The 12,042-nt window shown below is 44.4% G+C and overlaps 1 pseudogene; it reads left to right on the plus strand.

Annotated features, from left to right (window-relative positions):
* Positions 1-1,295: 1,295 nt before the first annotated feature.
* Positions 1,296-11,313, plus strand: LOC139818233 (uncharacterized; annotated as a pseudogene).
* Positions 11,314-12,042: the final 729 nt, after the last annotated feature.

Raw genomic sequence — 12,042 nt, forward strand, 5'->3', positions numbered from 1 at the left:
GTTCGCTGCGTGACAATTATTTTCCGGCGCGATATCATCGAAGACGGAAACAATTGTCGCGTCATTCGTCAAGCGAGCCGGCTAGCAGCTCGGCGAGCAGCAAAAATGCAGCGCGAGAGAGACAGAATATGGATGTCCTTTTCTAAGTGCGATTCGTTTGTTTTCCGTCGCAAGGATAGACCGAACTCAGCGAAGTAAAAAAAACATGCGATAAAAAGTTTCACGTGATCGAGACCCCCCGACCCCCGAGCAGCCCGGGCAGCTCCTCAGTCTCATAGTGCCAGTGCCAGTGCTCAGTTAGTTGATTGAAAATTACGCGACGGTCCCGCGGAATCCTGCGTCGTGAGTGACCGGTCGGCCGGGTCGGCCCGTCGCGAGGCACGGCGTGAGCCGGAAGTGGCGAGTATCGCGTATATACGTGCATCATGCCGCGAGCGGAGACGCGTAATAAAACGCGCGTTGTTTGTCCCTCTCCGAGAAAAGAAAGCGGGAAAGAAGTTCGCAAGGAAGAAAAAGTGAGCGATAACGAAAAGATACCCAGGAGAGCGAGCGAGTGAGAGAGAGAGAGAGAGAGAGAGAGAGAGAGAGAGAGAGAGAGAGAGAGAGAGAGAGAGAGCGCAGCCGCGACGACGGCCGTCGGGAACGTGAAATTCGTTCGGCGGGGACTCTTAGTGCCGCGGACTGACGAGATATGGATAGATCACGGCGGACATATCGTAAATGTAAGTATTACATTTATATTATACATTTATAATATATTGTTGCGCCCGTGTTGAGACACCCGTTGCGCGTGGAACTTCGATCACGAGGAGCCCGAACTTCGCTCGAATAGCTTCAAGTCGAAGCGCGGTCCTTAACGACCGGTTGTTGTTGATGTATTGATTTTCACGACGACTGTCAGATCTACAGGGAGACTCCGATCGTTCGGACGTATTCTCCACCTGAAACGCTTGTACAGAATTCTTAATAAACCCGAGTTCCTTTTGTAATAAAGTGTTCATCCTCTTTTATTACACGAGTCCGGGAGTGCGCGGCGCGAACGCGAGTGATTGTGCGATAGCGAAGCGCAGCGCAACATTTTGGGGGCTCGTCCGGGATCGGACGAGCGAGGATAGGACGAGCGGACGAGCGGAACTAATGGCGAGCACCAACGAGTCATTGACAGCGCCGGCGACGAGAAAGAGAGCGCGAATGGGAACCCCGAGACCAAGCGCTCCACGGCTCGAGACAGAGACTGAGATACGACCCGGTTCGAGCGCTCCTCAGCTCTCAGCGGAGTTGTGACATTGCAGGACATGATGCAGGAGATTCGCCAGATGCGAGAGGAGTACGCGGCGTTGCTGCGACAACGGGAAGCGGAGCAACAGCGACGAGAACTCCTGCAGCTAAGTTCCTTTTCATTTAACGCGACCGGAGATACGGAGGCGCGGGCCGCCACGTCGCGGAAATGTCGCGCGGAAATTTCGGTGACGCGAGAGCGCGAGCCGCCGCGGAAGTAACGCCCGGAAATTGTGCGCGTACGGAATTAGGCTTCAAGCTGAAGCCCGACACGTTCGACGGCTCGACGCCGCTGCGAGAATTCCTCTCCCAATTTCTTCTCATCGCGCGCGCAAATAAATGGGACGACGCGTCAAAATCCGTTGCGCTGGCCGCGAGTTTTAGGGGAAAAGCGCGCACGGTATTAGAGTCTGTCGAAAATTTAGATAAATTATGTTTCGAAGAATTGAAATCGAAATTGGAGTTGCGCTTCGGCGAGGGGGGTTTGTCGCAAAATTTTTATACGCAATTTATGGGTCGAAAGCAAAGAAATGGAGAGGATTTGGCTTCTCTTGGCTCGGATTTAGAAAGACTTTCGCGATTAGCTTACCCCGAGTGTTCTTTTTCGGTTCGAGATAAGATCGTGTGCGCGCAATTTGTTTCTGCGTTATGTGACGGTTTTTTGAGAAGGACTCTCCAGTTGGAGGGAGTAACCTCCTTAAAAACAGCCGTCGAAAGGGCGAAAGCGATAAAAATTATTCAGGGGAATAGTTTTGAAAGAAAGAAGGAATATTTCGGAAAGAATTTTGAGAATGTGGAAGGGAAGGTGGGAGAAGAGAAAGAGGGGGAGGATGGAAAGGACAGCGCGCCTCGAGGGAGTTGCAGGACCAATCAATGGGAATGTTGGTCCTGCGGAGAAACGGGGCATTTCCGTTCTGAGTGCCCCAGTTATGAGAATAATTAGACTTTTTATTTTTTATAGAAGTTTGGTTGTTTTATCGATATTACTGCGTGTCGTATTTTGTTTTCTTTTCTTCTCCAGAGAAAGTCTACGGTTTGTGAGAAAACTTGGATTTTGACCCGAGCCACCGCGGCGGAACATCGGCCAAGACTTCTTTTTTTTTTTGAGGAATATTGTTAAGAAGACTGTCTCGCCCACGGTTCTTTTGAGTTGTGGTTTTTCCGTGGGACGTAGGGCAAATGCCGAGACAAGGACTTGGGGAGTCTTTAAGACGTTGGGTCCACAACAGTTCCCCCCCCCCCTTGTCCGAAGATTTCGAGGAAGAGCGGCAACGTCGGGGAATGTTCCCGCAGAAGAGGATGGTTCGCCTTGGTGTCGGAGCGGAGGAGTCTGGCCAGCTCTTTCCCAGGAAGCCGAAAGAAGCGAAGCCTACCTCAAGGTGTTTTACGGCAAGGGACCAAGAAAGGGCAGTTCGTTAACCCGTGGCAGCAGCCCGGGGTAGAACAAGGAGCCAGCCTGGTGCCCGGGAAGTCGTATTATCGGGGCACTGCCCTTCTGTGGATTGTCGGGACGACAATCTAGGAAGAAGGGGGGCAGTGTTGCGCCCGTGTTGAGACACTCGTTGCGCGCGGAACTTCGATCACGAGGAGCCCGAACTTCGCTCGAATAGCTTCAAGTCGAAGCGCGGTCCTTAACGACCGGTTGTTGTTGATGTATTGATTTTCACGACGACTGTCAGATCTACAGGGAGACTCCGATCGTTCGGACGTATTCTCCACCTGAAACGCTTGTACAGAATTCTTAATAAACCTGAGTTCCTTTTGTAATAAAGTGTTCATCCTCTTTTATTACACGAGTCCGGGAGTGCGCGGCGCGAACGCGAGTGATTGTGCGATAGCGAAGCGCAGCGCAACAATATGTATAATTCATACATATATTATAAATGCAGGGTTGGGAAGTAACGCGTTACTTGTAACGTCGTGACCATTACTGTTATGGAAAAACGTCATGTCAACAAATTGTTACTATAAAAAGATAACGGTAATGGTAACGGTGTTACAAGTAACGCGTTACTTACAATTAGTACTGTTTTATGAATGGATATACTACCGTGAAGCGAACGCTTCGAAATATAATATAGAGGCACGTGGCTCACGAATGTATATTCTTGTAAAGAACGGTGCTGATTGAATAAACTTTATTTATATATAATTTATTACAAACTTTGTAATTTTATTTTTTTTATTTCAGCCAAAAGTGAGGGAGGTGTGGCGAGCAAGTTGCCGTCACCGACCCCATCGGCGACGACAGCAAAGGCGGTAATCCCGCCGCCGCCTCCGCCATCGACGCCGACAGCAAAGGCGACAATGCAGCCGCCGCCTCCGCCTCCGCCATCGACGACGACAGCAAAGACGGTAATCCCGCCGCCGCCTCCGCCATCGATACCATGCCACCGACGATGACGCCACCGCCGCCGCCACCGACACTGTCATCGCTACCACAAAGCGAGGAGAGAAAGAGAAAAGAGAAGAGAGAACGAGCGCAATGCATACACTCAGAGAAAAAATTTGTACCAGCAACTAGAATTTTTTTTGTTAAACCGACTAGAAATTTGTGGATAAATAGCGCCTCAACTATGTATAATATAGTTGTAATAACAACAATAAATAAATTATTTAAACTACAAGAAAGTAGTGGCATTAACGAAAAATATATTGTGTATGCAAAAAGTATGTTGTAGTAACATGAATAATTATTCATTGTAGTGATATCAACATAATTTTTAGAGTTGTCCAATAAAGAATAATTTCTTATTTGTTAAACTAAAAGATTTATAATTAATATACCTAGGCGACTAGCACCTGAAAATATGTGCTTTGGTCCCGTAGGGGGTCTCCTTATATACAGGTCGGTGCGGAATTTTGAACTCGAGAGAATGTACGGGCGATGCGACGCCTAGCGGCGTCGATGCAATCTATTTATAATCCAAAATTGATTAATATATATGTGGGTGAACACACCCTGACTGGCGAACCTTAGAAGGATCGCTGGAAAAACCCTGCTGAGCGACCCTAGTTATAGGAATCGATGTTGAATTTTAAACACGCAAAAGTATACTGGCGATGCACCGCGTAGCGGGCGCGAGCCGAACTCTCTCGCCGCGCGAGTCCGCGCTGCCGCCCGCACCAGCTTCTGGAAGTATGCTACACAACAAAAAAATATTTGTCTAAACAATAAGTCAAGGAGTTGTCTAAACTTGAAAAATGTTATTGTCATATCTTGTTTTATGGAGTCTATATAACTATAATAATTATAGTTGAGGCGATATTTAACTATCAACTAACAGTTGACAAATATTGTTTCTGTGACTATACTTTTATAGTATTCAGTACTATTTAGTTCCTATTAATTTGGAAAACTAGTTACAAGTAGTTAAACTGCAGAGTTGCCAAAAAAATAGTTGCCACAACTATTTAGATTTCTCTCAGTGTAAGGTAAGTAGAGTAAGGGCCGCTACAGCAATGTAGCGAGCGTGCATGCATGCGTCGATTAAAATGATTCACCCTATACATATATACAAATTTTTTTTACAGATTGCAAATCATGTGGTGCGTCGAGCGCTGCAGAACCAGCGGAGAAACCTCGGGAGAAACATGAGGAACGCCGGTGGAGTACACGCGCAGCCAGCGTATACTCCACCGTCGGCGTACGCGTCGCCCGCGCCGCCGCCAGCATACACGCCGCCACAGCCAGCATACACGCCGCCATACGCTCCGCCGTACGCGCCCCCATACGTGCTCCCATACGCGCCCCCATACGCGCCGCCATACGCGCCGCCGCGCCGTCGGCGTCAAGATGGCCTTATATATAAACTTATATATACTTATATACTTACTTACTTACTTACTTACTTACTTACTTATATATACTTACTTCTTACTTATATTTTATATGTATTTCATATGTATTTTTTTTTATATGTATAAATCACTTGTAGGATGCAATACTTGGTTATCTAAAAATCGATCAAAAAAATTCCACATCCGTTATTTTCCTCAGAATTAATACAAATACAGTTTTAGAATCGCATTTTTTGCCCTCGTCTTCGTTTCCGTTGCCAGTATGCGACAGCCGTTACTGCATTCCATGAAGGGTAACCATTGATTTGTCGAATAATACATAAGCAAAAGAGATGTCTTTCCTTGTGCTTAGAAATCCAAACAGATTTATATCATATGTATTTTATATCATCAACGAAATAATAAATAGAGAGTTTCTTGTCCTAAACAACATTACCGTTTTTCTTTCTTCAAATATACCCTAAAATCCTAACACCACACTTCCAGAAAATCCTGATTTTACCATACTAAATGTAGCTACCCAGTGTACTGAGAGAGAGAGAGAGAGAGAGAGAGAGAGAGGGACAGGAATGAGAGAGAGAGAGAGAGAGAGAGAGAGAGAGAGAGAGGAATAAATGGGTGCATGCAAAATACATACATAGGAGAGAAAAGAATAATACGAGAGATATATGTCCTTGTCTAACGAGGCATCTGTACGACATATCTATCAAAGTTCGTTCTTTGAAACGGCTTCATAGATCGCGAAATCCTTTTACAGGAGTAAAGTTTAGGTACTAATGAAGGGTGGGATTGTAAAATAATTAGTAATAATTGAAAAAAACGTAACAATGCCTAACGAGAGGCATCTGTACGACATATCTGTCAAAGCTCGTTTTTTGAAACGGCTTCATAGATCGCAAAATCCTTTTACGGGAGTAAAGTTTAGGTACTAATGAAGGGTGGGATTGTAAAATAATTAGTAATAATTGAAAAAAATGTAAAAATGCCTAACGAGAGAGATATCTGTACCACATATCTGTCAAAGCTCGTTCTTTGAAACGGCTTCATAGATCGCAAAATCCTTTTACAGGAGTAAAGTTTAGGTACTAATGAAGGGTGGGATTGTAAAATAATTAGTAATAATTGAAAAAAATGTAAAAATGCCTAACGAGATATCTGTATCATATATCTGTCCTGGTTCGATTGCTGTGTACGAACCAGACAATGTAGCCAACCGCCCAACCCCGAAACTGCCCACAGCTGCGTGCGCCATCGCGCCATCTCTCGCAAGATCCGTGAACTACTGCTGTGACATGATTGCTGCTCTGCGTGAATATTTTTGTGAAAAATATACACGATCGTTTCAAAGCTCTCATTTTTATTCCAGGCTTTCAATCTCAATTTCAAAGGTACGTTATTGTTTGTGCACGTCTTCTGAAGGGTGGGAAAGTTTAATTTCGTACATATTACTTATACAACTGTTTATATTAGAAAATAAGGTTATCAGGTGACAGCATTTAAAAATTTTTTTCAATTATTACTAATTATTTGACAATCCCACCCTTTATTAGTACCTCTACTTTACTCCTGTAAAAGGATTTTGCGATCTGTAAAGCCGTTTCAAAATGAGACCTTTGAAATGTAATTGTCGGTAATTTGGACGGCTTTAGCATCCCCTTAAGGCGAAAATGTACGCCTTACGAGTCGATGGTAAGAAAAACACTAAAAAAGCGAAAGGTGTCAAAAGCAACGTCATCGCGCGCACCATCACGTTCGACGACTACACGTGGTGTCTGAACGAAGAGATTGAAATGACTCGACCGCAGTCGTGCATAAGATCGAAAAAGCACGAAGTGTACACTATCAGCGAGACGAAAATCGCTCTGAGTCCGTACGACGATAAGTGATATATCCTGCCGGATTTGACCGATACGTTGCCGTAGGGACATTACCAAATATAACGTATGTATAATATAATGTATGTAATGTACGCAATATATGTAATATAATGTATGTACGTATCAGGGTGTATCAAGACGATACAGAGCGGTACGGCGGGTTGCCCATTCGAGCAGGCGCGCATGGTCGTTCACAATTGCGTTGACTTCGGTGCATCACCTATAATCACTCGCATATCTTTTTTAGGTAATTATTCAGTTTACACCCCTCACCTCCGATTTTGATGAACTTAGGCTCAATCGACGCGTTTTTGCACGAAACGAAAGAATCTGGCAGAAAAAAGTGTCGCTCTGCCTCGCGACGCGAGATATTAATCGTTAAAGTTGACAGGAATCAGGTTATGATTCCTGTCATACCGACGACATGTAGCAACACTGAACGTGCCCTGCGGCCACATGCGCATGCTCAGTGGTCGCACGCGCATGTAAAACTGCGCCAATTTTAAATGAATCAATCGTGCAGAATAACCAAGCATCTCGATTCAAGCAGTTAAGTCTCACGCTGGGAGTTTCATTAGTTTAATTATGCGTGGGAAGCACACACACACACACACGGGGGAGGGTGCGAGGGGGGGCTTTCGGCCCCCCCTCCCCCGCACCCACCCCGTCGGTAGGCAGCGTGGACCTCGCTTTACAACATAAAGTACATGCTAAGTTGTAAAACGAAATTATAAAGTACATGCATGGGGGAGGGTGCAGGGGAGAAAAGCCTTTCTGTTCACGTGCGCTCACGCATGTAAGCCCCCTTGCACCCCTCCATGCATGTGCTTTATAATTTCGCTTTACAACTTAGCATGTACTTTATGTTGTAAAGCGAGGTCTACGCTGCCTACCGACGGGGTGAGTGCGGGGAAGGGGGGGGCCGAAGGCCCCCCTCGCACCCCCCCCCGTGTGTGTGTGTGTGTGTGTGTGCTTCCCACGCATAATTAAACTAATGAAATCTCCCAGCGTGAGACCTAACTGCTTGAATCGAGATGCTTGGTTATTCTGCACGATTTAACTGTTTAATGATTTTCGTTAAAGCAGGGCACACACACGTGTGTATGCTGGTGTATGCCCTGCTTTATAGAAGTTGTGATTTTCGTTAAACAGTTAAATCGTGCAGAATAACCAAGCATCTCGATTCAAGCAGTTAGGTCTTACGCTGGGAGTTTCATTAGTTTAATTATGCGTGGGAAGCACACACACACACACACACACACACACACACACACACGGGGGATGCGAGGGAGGGCCTTCGGCCCCCCCTCCCCCGCACCCACCTTGTCGGTAGGCAGCGTGGACCTCGCTTTACAACATAAAGTACATGCTAAGTTGTAAAACGAAATTATAAAGCACATGCATGGAGTGGTGCAAGGGGGCTTACATGCGTGAGCGCACGTGAACAGAAAGGCTTTTCTCCCCTGCATCCCCCCTCCCCCTCGCACCCCCGTGTGTGTGTGTGTGTGTGTGCTTCCCACGCATAATTAAACTAATGAAACTCCCAGCGTGAGACCTAACTGCTTGAATTGAGATACTTGGTTATTCTGCACGATTGATTCATTTAAAATTGGCGCAGTTTTACATGCGCGTGCGACCACTGAGCATGCGCATGTGGCCGCAGGGCACGTTCAGTGTTGCTAAATGTCGTCGGTATGACAGGAATCATAACCTGATTCCTGTCAACTTTAACGATTAATATCTTGCGTCGCGGGGCAGAGCGACATTTTTTTCTGCCAGATTCTTTCGTTTCGTGCAAAAACGCGTCGATTAAGCCTAAGTTTATCAAAATCGGAGGTGAGGGGTGTAAACTGAATAATTACCCTATGAGGAAACAATGTGCAAGTTTCTACTTGCACACTTTTTTATTATTTTAAAATATCATTTTTTGAAGTCTCAATTATTGAGACTTGAGATGTTCTAACTGTCCCCCTTAGAAAGAGATGAATAGTGAGCAAACTAAGGTTCAAAGTTAACCGACGTTTGTAAAATTATAATAGATTTCTTCGTCACCCATGAGGTACTACTGTTAAATGAAATCAGTAACTTATACAGTCATTTATAAAATAAACGCTCGACACTCGGTCAGCTTCGCAAAGTTCAAACATCGATTTCATACCTTCTTAAAAGGGGATTAACATTTAACACTACACTGTATTTTTTATATAACTAAAAAACTAATCAACCAAATGTTAAAGAATTATATATGGAATAGGGGTAGAAAAAATTGAAAAAAAACTCAAAAAACAATGTTTTCTTTAGTTTGTTCTACCTCTATTTTATATATAATTCTTTTAAATTTGGTTGATTAGAACCAACTTTACACCCAATCAAAAGTTCATATACGAATTTACGAAAACAAAGCTTCCTCTATGAAGAAGCAATATATAATTTACCTGTTCAGAGACCCAATCACAAAATTTTTCTCGATGGAGCAAATCTTGGGTGAGCAACATTTGAGTTGTGTGTCTCTTGTAAGGATGCATTCTTAAATCTTTCTTAATAATTCTATGCGCCTTGTTATGGTCCATACCGAGATCATATCCGATACTTCTCGTGCTGGTGTGCGGATTTTTTTGTAACTGCTTCTCTCACTTGATTGATAATTTCTTCCGGGCGATGATGATGATTTCGTGCGCGTGTTGACGCGTGTAACGTGCCATGCTGGACAAGGCGAGTTAATAAGGTATGGAAATACCCGTGTGCCGGGTGCCGCTTTTCAGGAAAGCGCTCAGCGTACAAAATTTCGGCTTGCCTTCCATTTTTACGACATTCGCCGTAAATTAATAACATATTGGCCAACTCTTTGTTAGTATAACGAGGACGTTCCATCGTTCACCGCGTTTTCAATCCTCGCGTTGCACGCAAGGAAAAGAACGTCGGACCAGATAGTTTTTTGTCCGTCTACGGAAAATGCACTCGTCTGTTTTAAAAACGTCAAATGGTGAACGATGGAGCATCCTCGTTATACTAACAAAGAGTTGGCTAATATGTTGTTAATTTACGGCGAATGTCGTAAAAATGGAAGGCAGACCGCAATTTTGTACGCTGAGCGCTTTCCTGAAAAGCGGCACCCGGCACACGGGTATTTCCATACCTTATTAACTCGCCTTGTCCAGCATGGCACGTTACACGCGTCAACACGCGCGCTAAATCATCATCATCGCCCGGAAGAAATTATCAATCAAGTGAGAGAAGCAGTTACAGAAAATCCGCACACCAGCACAAGAGGTATCGGATATGATCTCGGTATGGACCATAACAAGGCACATAGGATTATTAAGAAAGATTTAAGAATGCATCCTTACAAGAGACACACAACTCAAATGCTGCTCCCCCAAGATTTGCTCCGTCAAGAAAGATTTTGTGATTGGGTCTCAGAACAGGTAAATTATATAGTTTAATAATGTATTAGCTATATTTTAAGCTTTCATACGAAATCGTAGCAAATAACTTTCATTTATCGAATATTTGTCGTTGACATGTTTTTTATATCGTGGCTAATCATATCACCGTTTCTTCTAAAGTCTGCGCAATAAAATGTCAACCTAAGTAATAAACAGAAAATTAATAATAATTTTTAACTAATTGCAAAAAAGGCATAAAAAACATGAAAAAATACACAGATACATTATTGTACCTTTATATCATACAGATGGACGATATTGATGATATTGAGGATGACTACTTTCTGCGGAGTATATTATGGACAGACGAGAGCACTTTCCGCAATGATGGCATGATTAATTGCCATAATGAACACCGTTAAGCGGTAGAGAACCCCCACTGTATAAAAGAAACGCACGTCCAGGGAAGGTTTCACTTCAACGTTTGGATGGGGATTGTGGACGATACGATTATCGGACCGTACTTTTTCCCTGAAATTGTCAATGTCACGGCAGAAGTATATTCCGAGTTTCTGGAGGAAACACTGCCCGATTTGTTGGAAGATGTTCCAGTACACATCCGCCCAAACATCATCTTCCAACAAGACGGCCATCTAGCCCATACTTCCGTTCTCGCCCGTACGATTTTGAATCGTCGATTTACGAACAGGTGGATAGGCATTCACAGTGATCTGCACGAGTGGCCACCGCGATCACCTGATCTCAGGCCTCTGGACTTTTTTGCATGGGGTTTTAAACGCGATCAGGTATATAAGACACTACCCATGAATCGCAATGAATTAATTGAAAAAATACGGGTAGCAAGTCGCGATATTACACCCGTCACACTAAGTAGAGTGCGACAAAATTTTATGCGGAGAGTCGCATTGTGTTTGGAGAACAATGGTGAACATGTAAAACATGTCCTGTAAAATAAATACATATTGTAAATACGTTGGTTTAATTGCGTCAGGTGTGATTCGCGTTAGGACATCTAGATTATCCACGCGATATTGGTTGCGCCGAGATATTATTCGCGTTGGTATGATTGCGCTCCGATGTTACCTGCGTGCAAGCCTTTGCGTTGGAATGTCGTTCGTGCCGACATATTATTCGCGTTAGAATATTATTTGCGTTAGGATATTGTCGAATACTCGCGTGGCTGTCGAGGGAAGCACGTACCGGGCATCGATCCACGTGATCGATGCCGCAGTGCGCGGAGATCGCGGCGCTACTCACTACTTCCTCACTTCCTTGCTTACGAGAACGTCGATGTAACGTGTAAATAAATAGAGCATTTATCTTCACTTCGGGTGTGGTCATTCAGTTCCTATCCAGTAAAAGACATAACAGATATTATTTGCATTAGGATATTATTGCGTCCCGTTATTACTCGCGGTAATTCCGTACCTTCCCCCGCGTTAGTTTTAGTATTTCGTGTTATGCCAAGCGCCTCAGCGCCTTATTCTTCGCTTCAGGATACCCTTGGCGATATTACGCGTTGCGTTCGACCATTATTACGTTGGGATGTCACTTGTATTACGTTCCCTATCTGCGTTAGATTAAGGCAATTTGGCGACAGAATCCTTGCGCCGCTTGGGATCTTGAGTTCACGCGCTCCGAGCGTGACGCACGATTATTTCGCGTTTACTCCAGTTATG

This window comes from Temnothorax longispinosus, chromosome 8 (genome assembly GCF_030848805.1).
Source record: "Temnothorax longispinosus isolate EJ_2023e chromosome 8, Tlon_JGU_v1, whole genome shotgun sequence".
In the NCBI taxonomy this organism is placed as follows: Eukaryota; Metazoa; Arthropoda; class Insecta; order Hymenoptera; family Formicidae; genus Temnothorax; species Temnothorax longispinosus.